This window comes from Aotus nancymaae, unplaced genomic scaffold, assembly GCF_030222135.1.
Source record: "Aotus nancymaae isolate 86718 unplaced genomic scaffold, 86718_ANA_hifiasm-v0.15.2.pri h1tg000108l, whole genome shotgun sequence".
In the NCBI taxonomy this organism is placed as follows: Eukaryota; Metazoa; Chordata; class Mammalia; order Primates; family Aotidae; genus Aotus; species Aotus nancymaae.
In genome coordinates this window covers 36,038,702-36,050,711 of record NW_026988523.1, presented here as the reverse complement: position 1 = coordinate 36,050,711, position 12,010 = coordinate 36,038,702, and positions in this window count along the sequence as shown.

Genomic DNA, 12,010 nt, shown 5'->3' with positions numbered 1-12,010 from the left:
CAAAATGCAGGCGTTGCCGGGAGCCCAAAAGGCCTACTGGCCAGGGCTGTGGATGCTGAATGTGCACCCTGATGCCAGGGGGTGGGCCTTGAGTGCTGCCCAGCCAGGAACTCCTCAGCGCCCAGAATACCAATGACTCTCCTTTCCCCCAGCTCCAGGGCCTCTGTTTCCCTCTCCTTTCCCAGGCTCTCTTTGCCTTTCCTCCTCCCTCCTGGGTCTGTAGGCAAAGCCCCTGGCACGGACAGTAGGCAGGACAGCCAGATGCCTAGATTCCCTCCCCTGGATACCAATGTTGGCACCGAGGATAGCTTTGGAGGGCTTTGATCCCTATAATCTCCACAGCATCTTCAAAATACCCCAAGTAAAGTGAGGTGCGCTCAATGCACATGCAGCTCAGGGCAGGACCCCAGCCTTCCATCTAGACTGCACCCTAGGTCCCTCCTGGGAACTCTGGATGGCTCCCCACTGAATGTGCCAGCACCCCTACTCACCACTGCCTGGCTTTCACTCCCAGTGCTATGGACTTGGTTTCAAACGGCTTTGAGAAGCTCACAAAAAAACCCACTCCAAATCCTTGAGGATCTAAAGAGAAGATTCTGGCCCCTTCCCAGAGATCCATCTACTGTAGGGACAGGACAAGAAGACCTGGGCTGTAGGAGGGGTGGATGGTAAATTTCCTTACTAAGAAAAATGCTGGTTGGGCGCAGTGGCCCATGCCTGTAATCCCAGCATTTTGGGAGGCTGAGGTGGGTGGATCACCTGAGGTCAGGAGTTCAAGACCAGCCTAACAAACATAGTGAAAATTTGTCTCTACTAAAAAAAATACAAAAATTAGCCAGATGTGGTGGCAGGTGCCTGTAATCCCAACTACTCAGGCGGCTGAGGCAGGGAGGATTGCTTGAACCTGGGAAGCGGAGGTTGCAGTGAGCCAAGATCGCGCCACTGCACTCCAGCCTGGGTGACGGTGCAAGACTCCATCTCAGAAAAAGAAAAGAAAAATGCCCCAGGCAGGGATGCAAGACTGAAAGGGACAGAGGAAGGTGCCTGGGAGAGTCTGGGGAGGGAGGAACCTCAATCTATTCACTTCATTAAACAAACATGAGTTGAACTGAATTCCAACTGTGGACCAGGAACTGCTCGAGGCCTGGAAATGAAGTTCCAATTCTTCTAGGAGAAAGAGGGGATCTGAGAAGGCCTTTGGGGACAGGTCTGGGCAGCCTTAGGATATCTTTTTGCTCTCCTTAGAGCTCAGGAAAATCCCCCTTCCCCAGGACTGTCTCAGCATGGATGCATGTGTCCAGCCTACGGGCTCTACAGGGCTTGAGGCCAGCCAGACTGAGCCAGGCAACCAAGTGGTTGAAATTTAATCCCCATGGTGGCTCAGATGTAACCACAGTTCTTGCCTCAGGGAAACCTGGCTGTGACCAGAGAATGCAGAGAAAGTGACCTTCCTTACCACCTCTCCTCATGACCAGAAGTGTTGGCACTCATTTCGGTGCCCTGGGGGAGTCCATCCTTGACAGAGGCCAGTAGCACTTGGATCTGGACAAGGGCTGGTACCAGACAGTCTGTTCCAAGAGGCAGATCCCTGGTGGGAGACCAGACATGGTGAGAGAACAGACAGCTGCTGTTGTGAACAGGACTCTGGTATCACTGGCACTGAAGTCAAATTCCTGTTTTGTCATTTGCAGTAGCAAACCTCAGAAAGGGCCCAGTTCCTCCGACACTCTCACTTCTGAACAACAGGCTGAATAATATCTACTGCACTGGGCAATATCTACTGTACCTGGACTGGGCAAGGGAAACCCCTGGCGCACGACTTGGGCTCAGCAAAATCTAGTTCTTTTCCTTTGCCAATCACACACACACATGTGTGAACACACGTCAACCTAATCTCAATCCCCTGGCCAGGAGGCCAGGAGGTCAGAGGACCACTCCCCTGTGAATGGGATGGAGGGCTCATTATTTGGGAGCGGAGTTCTTTCCAGAGGATTTCTCAGGGGAGGAAATGGGCACCTCTCTGAGGCTTTTCCAACATTTCCAGCTGGGAAAATTTATCCTGAAGGCTAACCTGCAGTTTGAACTGGCTCTCTTTACAATTATGGACCCTTGGCCATAAGCATCTTCCCCTGTTTCTATTCACCTTCTGAGAGGAGGCAAAAGCCAAGACCTCCCTCTGCCTAGCCCCTCCAGATCTCAGAAAGAGAGCCCCGGGGAACTGGCTGAAAGCAAACAGAATCAATGGCAGCAGGAAGCAAAAAAGCCAGATTTCAGGAAGAACCTCCTGTCTCAGTAATAGGAGAAACATTTCTCCAGTAACCTTGAGTATCTTCTGAACAAGGAAACTGAGACCCGAAGAGGTCCAGCAACTGTCCAGAGTCACACAGCATGGACTTGGCTGAACCAGGACCAAAACCCAAGTCTCCTGACTCCCAGGCCAGGGTTCCTGCCAGGGCTCCCCAGATGTCTATCAGGGGAGGGAGAAAGAGGGAGGGAGAGTGTGGGCAGCTCTCCTCCCCCTCCCATGTGCTGCCCAGCTGGCTGCCTCCCAGTCTCCTGGGCCCTGGGGAGTTTTCCAGCCTCTCTGGATGAGAACAATCAATCTCCTGCCTCCACCAGCCCCCCAATATCCCCTATCCGTGCCAAAGCCTAGGCCATGACCCAAGTTGAGAAAAGAGAATCTCCCCTCCATGCTCCTGCACCCTGAGTTCCCCCCATCTCCAGCATTAGCCCTAGGCCTTCCTCACTGGATTCCATTCCACAGTGGCCACTGGAAGAGCCTGTCCTTCCAACCTCCTTCACCTGCCCCCTTTCTCCCAAACTCGGAGCGGGGGCCTAGGCAGCTGAGTTCCTCTCCGAGGCCCTGCACAGGCATCTGGGTCCTGTGCCACGGGCATGTGGGAGTAGGACTGAAGAGGGGGATGTGGGCCTGAATGCTGGCACAGCTGTGCTCGGAGAATGGGGGCTTTGATAGCTTCTGAAAGAGGCCAGGAAGAACAAGACCCCAGCCCAGGGAGGAGGGGGTTGGGGCAGAAATGGCTAGTATGGCTCTGAGGGCTCCTGCAGCCACAGACAGGGAGTGTGCAGTGGGCGGGGAGTGGGGCAGAAGAGAGACAGCAATGGGACCTACAGGCTGAACAGCATCATCAGAGAGTCCCCCTGCTGCACTGGCAGGAGCCAGCTGACCCTGTGAACTGGACAGACCCTCGCTTTGAGGGTTGCAAACCCATGTGTTCAGAGGAGACCATCAGCTCGTTCCATAAAGAATAGCCAGAGAGGCCGGGCGTGGTGGCTCATACCTGTAATCCCAGCACTTTGGGAGGCCAAAGCAGGCAGATCACAAGGTCAGGAGTTCAAGACTAGCCTGGCCAGCATAGTGAAATCCTGTCCCTACTAAAAATACACAAATTGGCTGGGCATGGTAGCACGCGCCTGTAGTCCCAGTTACTGGGGAGGCTGAGGCAGAAGAATTGCTTGAACTCAGGAGGCGGAGGTTGCGGTGAGCCAAGACCACTCCATTGCACTCCAGCCTGGGTGACAAAGTGAGACTCCATCTCAAAAAAAAAAAAAAAAAAAAAAGAATAGCCAAAGGAACTGGGAACTGGAGGGCTGGAGCCTGAGTATGTCTGAATCTACCTCTTCAGGTCCCACCCGAAGGCCGCCTGCAGCGCCTCTCCCAGCCTCCTGCCTCCTGTGGGGAAGGACCACTCACTTCTCTGTGATGTTGGGGCAGATACTAATCTCTCTGTGCTTCAGTTTCTTCATGTGTAAAATGGTAATAACCCCTTGTTGTATGGTTTTGATGTTGGAACCATGTAAATGTTTTATATAATTAAAACACAAAATCAATTAGAGTTTACATTCATTTTAGGTCAAATTAAAAAGAAGAAAAATAAAGCAATCCCTACTAATATGAAACAAATTGTAACAAATGTACCTAACTGTATGTGAAGTTGGAGCAAAACCACATAGAATAATTTTCTTTCGGCTGGGCTCAGTGCTGTAATCCTAGCACTTAGGGAGGCAGAGGTGGGCGGATCACCTGACGTCAGCAGTTCGAGACCAGCCTGGCCAACAAGGTGAAGCCCTATCTCTACTAAAAAAAATTAGCTGTGCGTAGTGGTGCACACCTGTAATCTCAGCTACTCGAGCAGCTGAAGCACGAGGATCGTTTGAACCTGGGAGGCAGAGAATGCAGTAAGCCAAGATTGTGCCACTGCACTCCAGTCTGGGTGACAGAGTGAGACTCTGTCTCAAAAAACAAAAGAATTTTTCAAGTGATTATAAAAGTCAGCATTTTGACTGTATGTCTCCAACCCTCAAAGGGCAAAAGGAGCCATGGATAAATTTTAATGTTGGAAGTATTAGTTTGAGCATTATTATAACACACAGTCTACCATAATAAAGCAAATAAGTAATTAGTTATATTAATAGTGTTAGAAACCAAGATTTTGACTATAAGAGAAAGATAGTTAAGCAAAAACTGCTAATCTTTTTTTTGAGACAGTCTCTTTCTGTGGCCCAGGCTGGAGTGCAGTGGTGCGATCTTGGCTCACTGCAAACTCTGCCTTCTGGGTTCAAGCGATTCTCCTGCCTCAGACTCCCAAGTAGCTGGAACTACAGGAGCATACCACCATCCCTGGCTAATTTTTTTTTTTTTTTTGAGACAGAGTCTTACTCTGTCACCAGGTGCCAGGCTGGAGTGCAGTGGCACAATCTCGGCTCACTGCAACCTCTGCCTCCTGGGTTCAAGCAATTCTCCTGTCTCAGCCTCCCAAGTAACTGGGACTACAGGCACACACCACCATGCCCAGCTAATTTTTGTATTTTTCTTTTCTTTTCTTTTTTCCTTTCTTTCTTTTTCTTTTTCTTTTTTCTTTTTTTCATTTTCTGCATCCAATCATCCATTATAATTTTTGAATTTTTAGTAGAGACAGGGTTTCACCATGTTGGCCAGGATGGTCTCGATCTCTTGACCTCATGATCTGCCTGCTCGGCCTCCCAAAGTGCTGGGATTATAGGCGTGAGCCACCGCACCTGACCTATTTTTGTATTTTTAATAGAGACAGGGTTTCACCTTGTTGGCCAGGCTGGTCTCAAACTCCTGACCTCAGGTGATCTGCCCGATTCAGCCTCCCAAAGTGCTGCGATTACAGCATGAGCCACCACGCCCAGCAAATACAGCTAATCCTTCATCTGAATTGGAACTATCCGCATGAACTCACACTACTGAAAAGGCTCAGAAGCAGTGACAACCCAATAGCAATGAATCCCTTATGTGTCCCAATTGTGATCTCTACATAGCACTTCCTACTAAAAGGAACAAGGACTCTTTGGAGACATTCCAGGTCTGGGCCAGGATAGCTTGTCAGACTAGAGAATAAGGAACTTTGGCTGGATACAGTGGTTCACATTTGTAATCCCAACACTTTGGAAGGCCAAGGCAGGAGGTTTGCTGGAACCCAGGGGGTTTGCTGGAACCCAGGGGGTTTTTGCTGCTGGTACACCAGCCTGGGCACACAGCAAGACTTGGTCTCTACCGTTGATAATTAAGGAAAGAAAGAAAAAGAAAGAGAGAGAGAGAGGGAGGGAGAGAGGGAGGGAGGGAGGGAAGGAAAAAGGATTGGTCAGTTGGGCATGGTGTCAGATGTCTGTAGTTCTAACTTCTTGAAAGACTGAGGCAGGAGGATCACTTGAGCCCGGAGTATGAGGCTACAGTGAGCTGGGACAGTGACACTGCACTCTAGCCTGAGTGACAGAGCAAGACCTTGTCTCTGTGAAAAAAAAAAAAAGAAGAAGAAGAAGAAGAAAAAGAGAGAGAGAGAATAAGGAAGTTACAGTTATAAAACTCAGGTCAGGTCAGGGGCATTTAAAAAAGACCCAGTAACCAACTTGAGAGACTCCCACTGGCCAAAGATGAAACAGTTTCAGCATTAAAATGACTAATGACTGTAGGAGATGGGAACACATCAACCACATGAAAAGCCCGTGAGTTCATAATGATACCGAAAAATAAATCACTGGTCACTTTTGGACATCGATAGGGCACCAATTCCAGGTTTTGAAAGTTAATAGGGGATAGCAGACCTTGTTGGTGCTCTGACCCATATTCCCTTAGCACTCAACAAGCCAAAGACTGCTTGCTGCCTGAGGACGTTTTTGTCTGTGGAAGAATGCCTGGCCTAAGTGCACAGCGCCAGAGGGTTAATGCTCCTGGGACCAGCTCTCAACAAGTGACAGATGAGGAGTTGGTGAATTATTATTATTATTATTATTATTATTATTATTATTTTGAGAGAGAGTCTCACTCTGTTGCCTAGCTGGAGTACAGTGGCATGACCTTGGCTCTGCAACCTCAGCCTCCCAGGTTCAAGCGATTCTCCTACCTCAGCCTCCCCAGTAGCTGGGATTACAGGCGCATGTCACCACACCTGGCTAATTTTTATATTTTTAGTAGATATGGGGTTTCACCATGTTGGCCAGGCTAGTCTTGAACTCCTGACCTCAGGTGGTCTGCCCACCTCGGCCTCCCAAAGTGTTGAGATCACAGGCATGAGCCGCCGCACACGGCCGGAATTGGTAAATTAAAACTCCAGTCTCCTCATCTCTCAGGTGGGAAAACTGTGGCAAGTTCTACACTGGCTCCCAGCGTGCCCCAGCATTTCATTTGTCCATGGCCACGGCCTATTCCATTACGCACCCTTTATTGGATTCCTTCCCTTTCTTGTCTCTGCTTGCCATCAAGATCTGGGACTTTTCAGACCCACCAAGTCATGAGGACACGTGGGCACAGTGGCAGCCACAGTGGTACATTTAGGATTAGATGTGAGTATGTCCAGAGGGCACGAATAAACTACAAGTGCAGGGTCCAGACCCCACTCTACGTGTCTCTGTGGCTCTCTCTGTACCTCTCTCAGCTCACCCTATAGTCTTGTGGGAATTTCTCTATAACCAGGCTTTAGAGGAGGGAAAAACGCAGGCCTGGTGTACGGATGGGTGTGTCTGATCCATTGATGTGAGCTAAACTTGGATGCTGCCACACTACAGCCCCACTCAGGGCTGGCCTTGAAAGACAACGGGAAGGGAAACCCTCCAGGGAGGAGGTTTACGGCAGCACACTGATGGTCTACTCTGCAGTAAGAGAGGTGACTTGAGGAAAGTCTATCCACGTGGATTCTTGAGCAGCAGCAGTGGCTTGGTGGGCCAGGGGCCAGAAGAGAGCAAGGTTGGAAATCTGGAGATAAAGCAGTCCAGGGAAGAGGTATATGAATGGATGTACAGGAGTGACCACAAAGTGACAAATGTTTGTGTCTTATGTCAGTACCGTTCAAGAACATTCACTGCACAGGGGGCATTGAACAGCTCAGGGGACAGAAGGACTCCAGCAAATAAACCAGCCTTTGTCATGCCAGGGCTTCCATGGTGGGCCCATGAATGGAGTTTTGTGGCAGTGGTTCTGGAGTCTATGCGAGGGCCCCCAGCACGGGCGGCCTCTCAGCAAGGCTCAGCTAGCTACTGCCACTGCGGAACGTTTGCCCTGTCTGCAGCAGAGACAGATGCTGACCCCTCACCATGGTACCAGCCCTCAAGGAGATCAACCAGCCACTTGATAGTATGTTTTCTGTTTGTTTGCTTTTGAAACAGGGTCTCACTCTGGTTGCCCAGGCTGGAGTGCAGTGGTGTGATCTTGGCTCACTGTGGCCTCGCCCTCTCAGGCTCAGGTGATTCTCCCACCTCAGCCTCCTGGGTAGCTGGGATTATAGGTGTGCACCACTACGTCTGGCAATTTTTTTTTGTTTGTTTGTTTTATTTTTATTTTATTTTTTGAGACGGAATTTTGCTCGTTTTTTTTTTTTGTTTTGTTTTTTTGACTGAGTTTTGCTCGTTACCCAGGCTGGAGTACAATGGCGCAATCTCGGCTCACCGCAACCTCCACCTCCTGGGTTCGAGCAATTCTCCTGCCTCAGCCTCCCTAGTAGCTGGGACTACAGGCGCGCGCCACCACGCCCAGCTAATTTTTGTATTTTTAGTAGAGACAGGGTTTCACCATGTTGGCCAGGATGGTCTCGATCTCTTGACCTCGTGATCCGCCCGCCTCGGCCTCCCAAAATGCTGGGATTATAGGCGTGAGCCACCGCACCTGGCCAAGTTTTGCTCTTGTTGCCCAAGCTGGAGTGCAGTGGTGCAATCTCGGCTCACCGCAATCTCTGCCTCCTGGGTTCAAGCGATTCTCCTGCCAAGTAGCTGGAATTACAGGCATGCACCACCATGTCCTGTTAATTTTGTATTAAGACGGGGTTTCTGCATGTTGGTCAGGCTGGTCTTGAACTCCTGACCTCAGGTGATCTGCCTGCCTCGGTCTCCCAAAGTGCTGGGATTACAGGTGTGAGCCACTGTGCCCAGCACCTGTATTTTTATTTTTATTTATTTATTAATTTTTTTTTGAGACGGAGTCTTGTCTGTTGTCCAGACTGGCGTGCAGTGACGTGATCTCAGCTCACTGCAACCTCCACCTCCCGGGTTCAAGCCTCAGTCTCCTGAGTAGCTGGGACTACAGGTGCACACCACCACACCTGGCTAATTTTTTGTATTTTTAGTAGAGACGGGGTTTCACCGTGTTAGCAAAGATGGTCTCAATCTCCTGATCTCGTGATCTGCCTGCCTTGGCTTCCCAAAAAGTTGGGATTACCAGCATGAGCCACTGTGCCCAGCAATTTTTAAAAGATATGGGGTTTTGCTATATTGCCCAGGCTGGTTTGAAACTCCTGACCTCACGTGAGTGCTTGCCTTGGCCTCCCAGAGTGCTGGGATTACAGGCATGGGCCACCGTGCCTGCCCAATGGTATGTCGGTTGCAATGTATCTCTTTCAATCTGGGGGAGGAGCAATATGTCCTCACTGGGATTAGTGCATATTCTGGATATGGAGTTGTCTTTCCTGACCAAAAATGCCTTGGCCAACACCAAATATCCAAGGGTCCAAACGATTTGTCCTTATAAGACCCCTTAGAATCTTACCTCTAACCAAGGGTCTCCACTTCATAGTGAAGGAAATGTGACAATGGACACACAGCCACAGGATCCAGTGGTTCTATGCTATACTATGTCACATCACCTTGAAACTGCCAGCCTGGTAGTCCATTAGTATGGCCTCTTTTTTTTAGAGACAGGGTTTCTTTCTTTCTTTTTTTTTTTTTTTTAAAGATGAGGTTTCACCATGATGGCCAGGCTGGTCTTGAACTCCTGACCTCAGGTGATCCACCCACCTCACCTCCCAAAGTGCTAGGATTACAGGTGTGAGCCACCACGCCTGACCAGAGACAGGGTTTCACCATGTTGGTCAGGCTGGTCTTGAACTCCTGACTTCAGGTGATCCGCCCGCCTCAGCCTCCCAAAGTGCTGGGATTACAGGCGTGAACCACCGCGCCCGGCCCTAGTATGGCCTCTTTATAGCACATCTGAAGCCAGCTTGGGGAAAAGATCCTCTGGGATTAAAATGCAGTACATATTTTGAGCTAATGGCCATTATATACTGCCTTATCCCAGACAGCTGGAAATCAGGGGTACGGGAACCAAGGTATGGAAGAAGGAGCACCCCTCTCACCATCAGTCCTGGTGACTCACTTCGGGGAATTGGTGCCTCCTATCTTTATACATTTAAGGTTTGCAGGACTAGAAGCCCTGGTTCCTGGAGTGGCAGAGGCAGCTACCAGAGGTCACAGTGAAGATACTACTAAACCCAAGGCTACAGCAGCCACTGGGTTTGGGGCGTCTCATACCAATTGGCCAGTCCACAAAGAAAGGAATTATATGGGCCGGACGCTGTGGCTTACGCCTATAATGCCAGCACTTTGGGAGGCAAAAGTGGGTAGATCACCTGAGGTGAGGAGTTCGAGACCAGCCTGGCTGACATGGTGAAACCCCGTCCCTACTAAAAATACAAAACTTAGCTGGGTGTGGTGGCACCAACCTGTAATCCCAGCTACTCGAAAGGCTGAGGCAGAAGAATTGCTTGAACCCAGGAGGCAGAGGTTGCAGTGAGCCGAGATCGTGCCATTGCACTCCAACCTGGGCAACAAGAGCAAAACTTCGTCTCAAAAAAAAAAAAAAAAAAGGAATTATACAAGCAGAGATATTTGATCTTCATTATCCTATAAACCCATGAACAGGCAGTTGTATCAATGATGACCTGGCTGGCAAAGGCATGGTAATGTAAGGCGAACTTCAGGCATGAAAGTCTGGATTTTCCATTGAGAAAGCCCTGCAGCCCTCTACAGAATGAACTGTAGAGGCGGGAACTGTTGAATGTTGATTTCAGCCTTGAAACCAACTGCACCCATGGTTACAGTTTGTCCCACTAAACCTCCCATTGTACAATTTTTTTAAAAAACGGTATGGGATCTCACTCTATCACCCAGGCTGGAGTGCAGTGGCATGATTATGGCTCACTGCAGCCTTGAACTACCAGGCTCAAGAAATCCTTCCATATCAGCCTCCCTAGCAGCTGGGACTACAGATGCATGCCACCACACCTGGTGGATTTTTAAATTATTTTTTAGAGACGGAGGTCTTGCTTTGTTGCTCAGACTGGTCTCGAACTCCTAGCTTCAAGGCCTCCCAAAGTGTTGGGATCACAGGCATGAGTCACCACACCCAGCCTATTGTTAAGACTTTCTTTTAGAATTGGAAATTGCAGTCAGCCACCACCTTAAAGCATCAGTGACAGGACAGAGTGAACTCATGAAATGAGAAGCACAAAATGGATCCGAGCAGTGCAAAGGGTAGATGGTAGCTGTGACCCATATCCTTCAGCATTCACCTCTGAAGGAGAAGGCTTCTTTGTGAACATCTGTGACTCTGCCCGGAGGCATTTGTTCTGGCTGTGGGAGCACATTTGTGCTCAGGGCAAGCCAGGAATGCTAGAGAGTTAATGCTCCTGGAAGATCTCAACCAACAGACAGGGAGTTGACATTATATCCTATTTCTTTGCCCCTTGGGTGGGATTCTCTGAGGCAGCTTCTACACTTCCGCCAGCTTCCTCAGCAGGGTTGAGTCCCATTTGCCCACCGGCCCTATTACACGCCTCTAACCGGCTCCCTTCCCTTCCCTGTCCCACTTCTCCACTCCTCTCCCACTGCCTGTTAGCATCACTCCCCAAATAAACTACTTATGCTCATGTTCCTGACTCAAGATCTGCTTTTAGGAAACCCCACCTAAGACAAATTGGAGAGAATCAAGCATTAATTCTACCTTTCCTGATGGGTGAAATGTCAGAGTAACAAAACAGATATCGAGAGCAGTTTTTCTCACAGATGAGTCACAGCTAATACAAGAAGGTGGGCCTGGCACAGTGGGTCATGCCTGTAATCCCAAACACTTTGGGAGGCTGAGGCAGGCAGATCACTTGAGGTCAGGAGTTCGAGAGCGGCCTGACCAACATGATGAAATCCCTTCTCTACTAAAAATACAAAAATTAGCTGGGCATGGTGGTGTGCACCTGTAATTCCAGCTACTATGGAGGCTGAGGCAGGAGAATCACTTGAACCCAGGAGGCAGAGGTTGCAGTGAGCTGAGATCACGCCACTGCACCTCCAGCCTGGGTGACAGAACAAGACTCCATCTCAAAAAAAAAAAAAAAAAAAAAGAAGGCGGAATGATAAAATTAGACAATCTCCATTTTGCAACTCCTAATGAATTAATGAATCTAAACAATGATTATCAGTGTCATCAGATAAAAGGTTGATGGGTGTAGGGAGTTGAATAGTGGCCACAAGAAAATATGTCCATGGCCTAATCCCTGAAAACTGTGAATGTTACCTCGTTTGAGGAAAGGATCTTTGCAGATGTAAGTCATTACATGGATTCATTCCTTACCTTCAGTTAAGGATCATGAAATGCGTTCACCCTGGATTAGCTGGGTGGGGTAAATCCTATGACTGACAGGTGTCTTTATGAGAGGTAGAGGAGGAAAAGACACAGATGCATTAAGAGGAGGAGGCAACATGACCACAA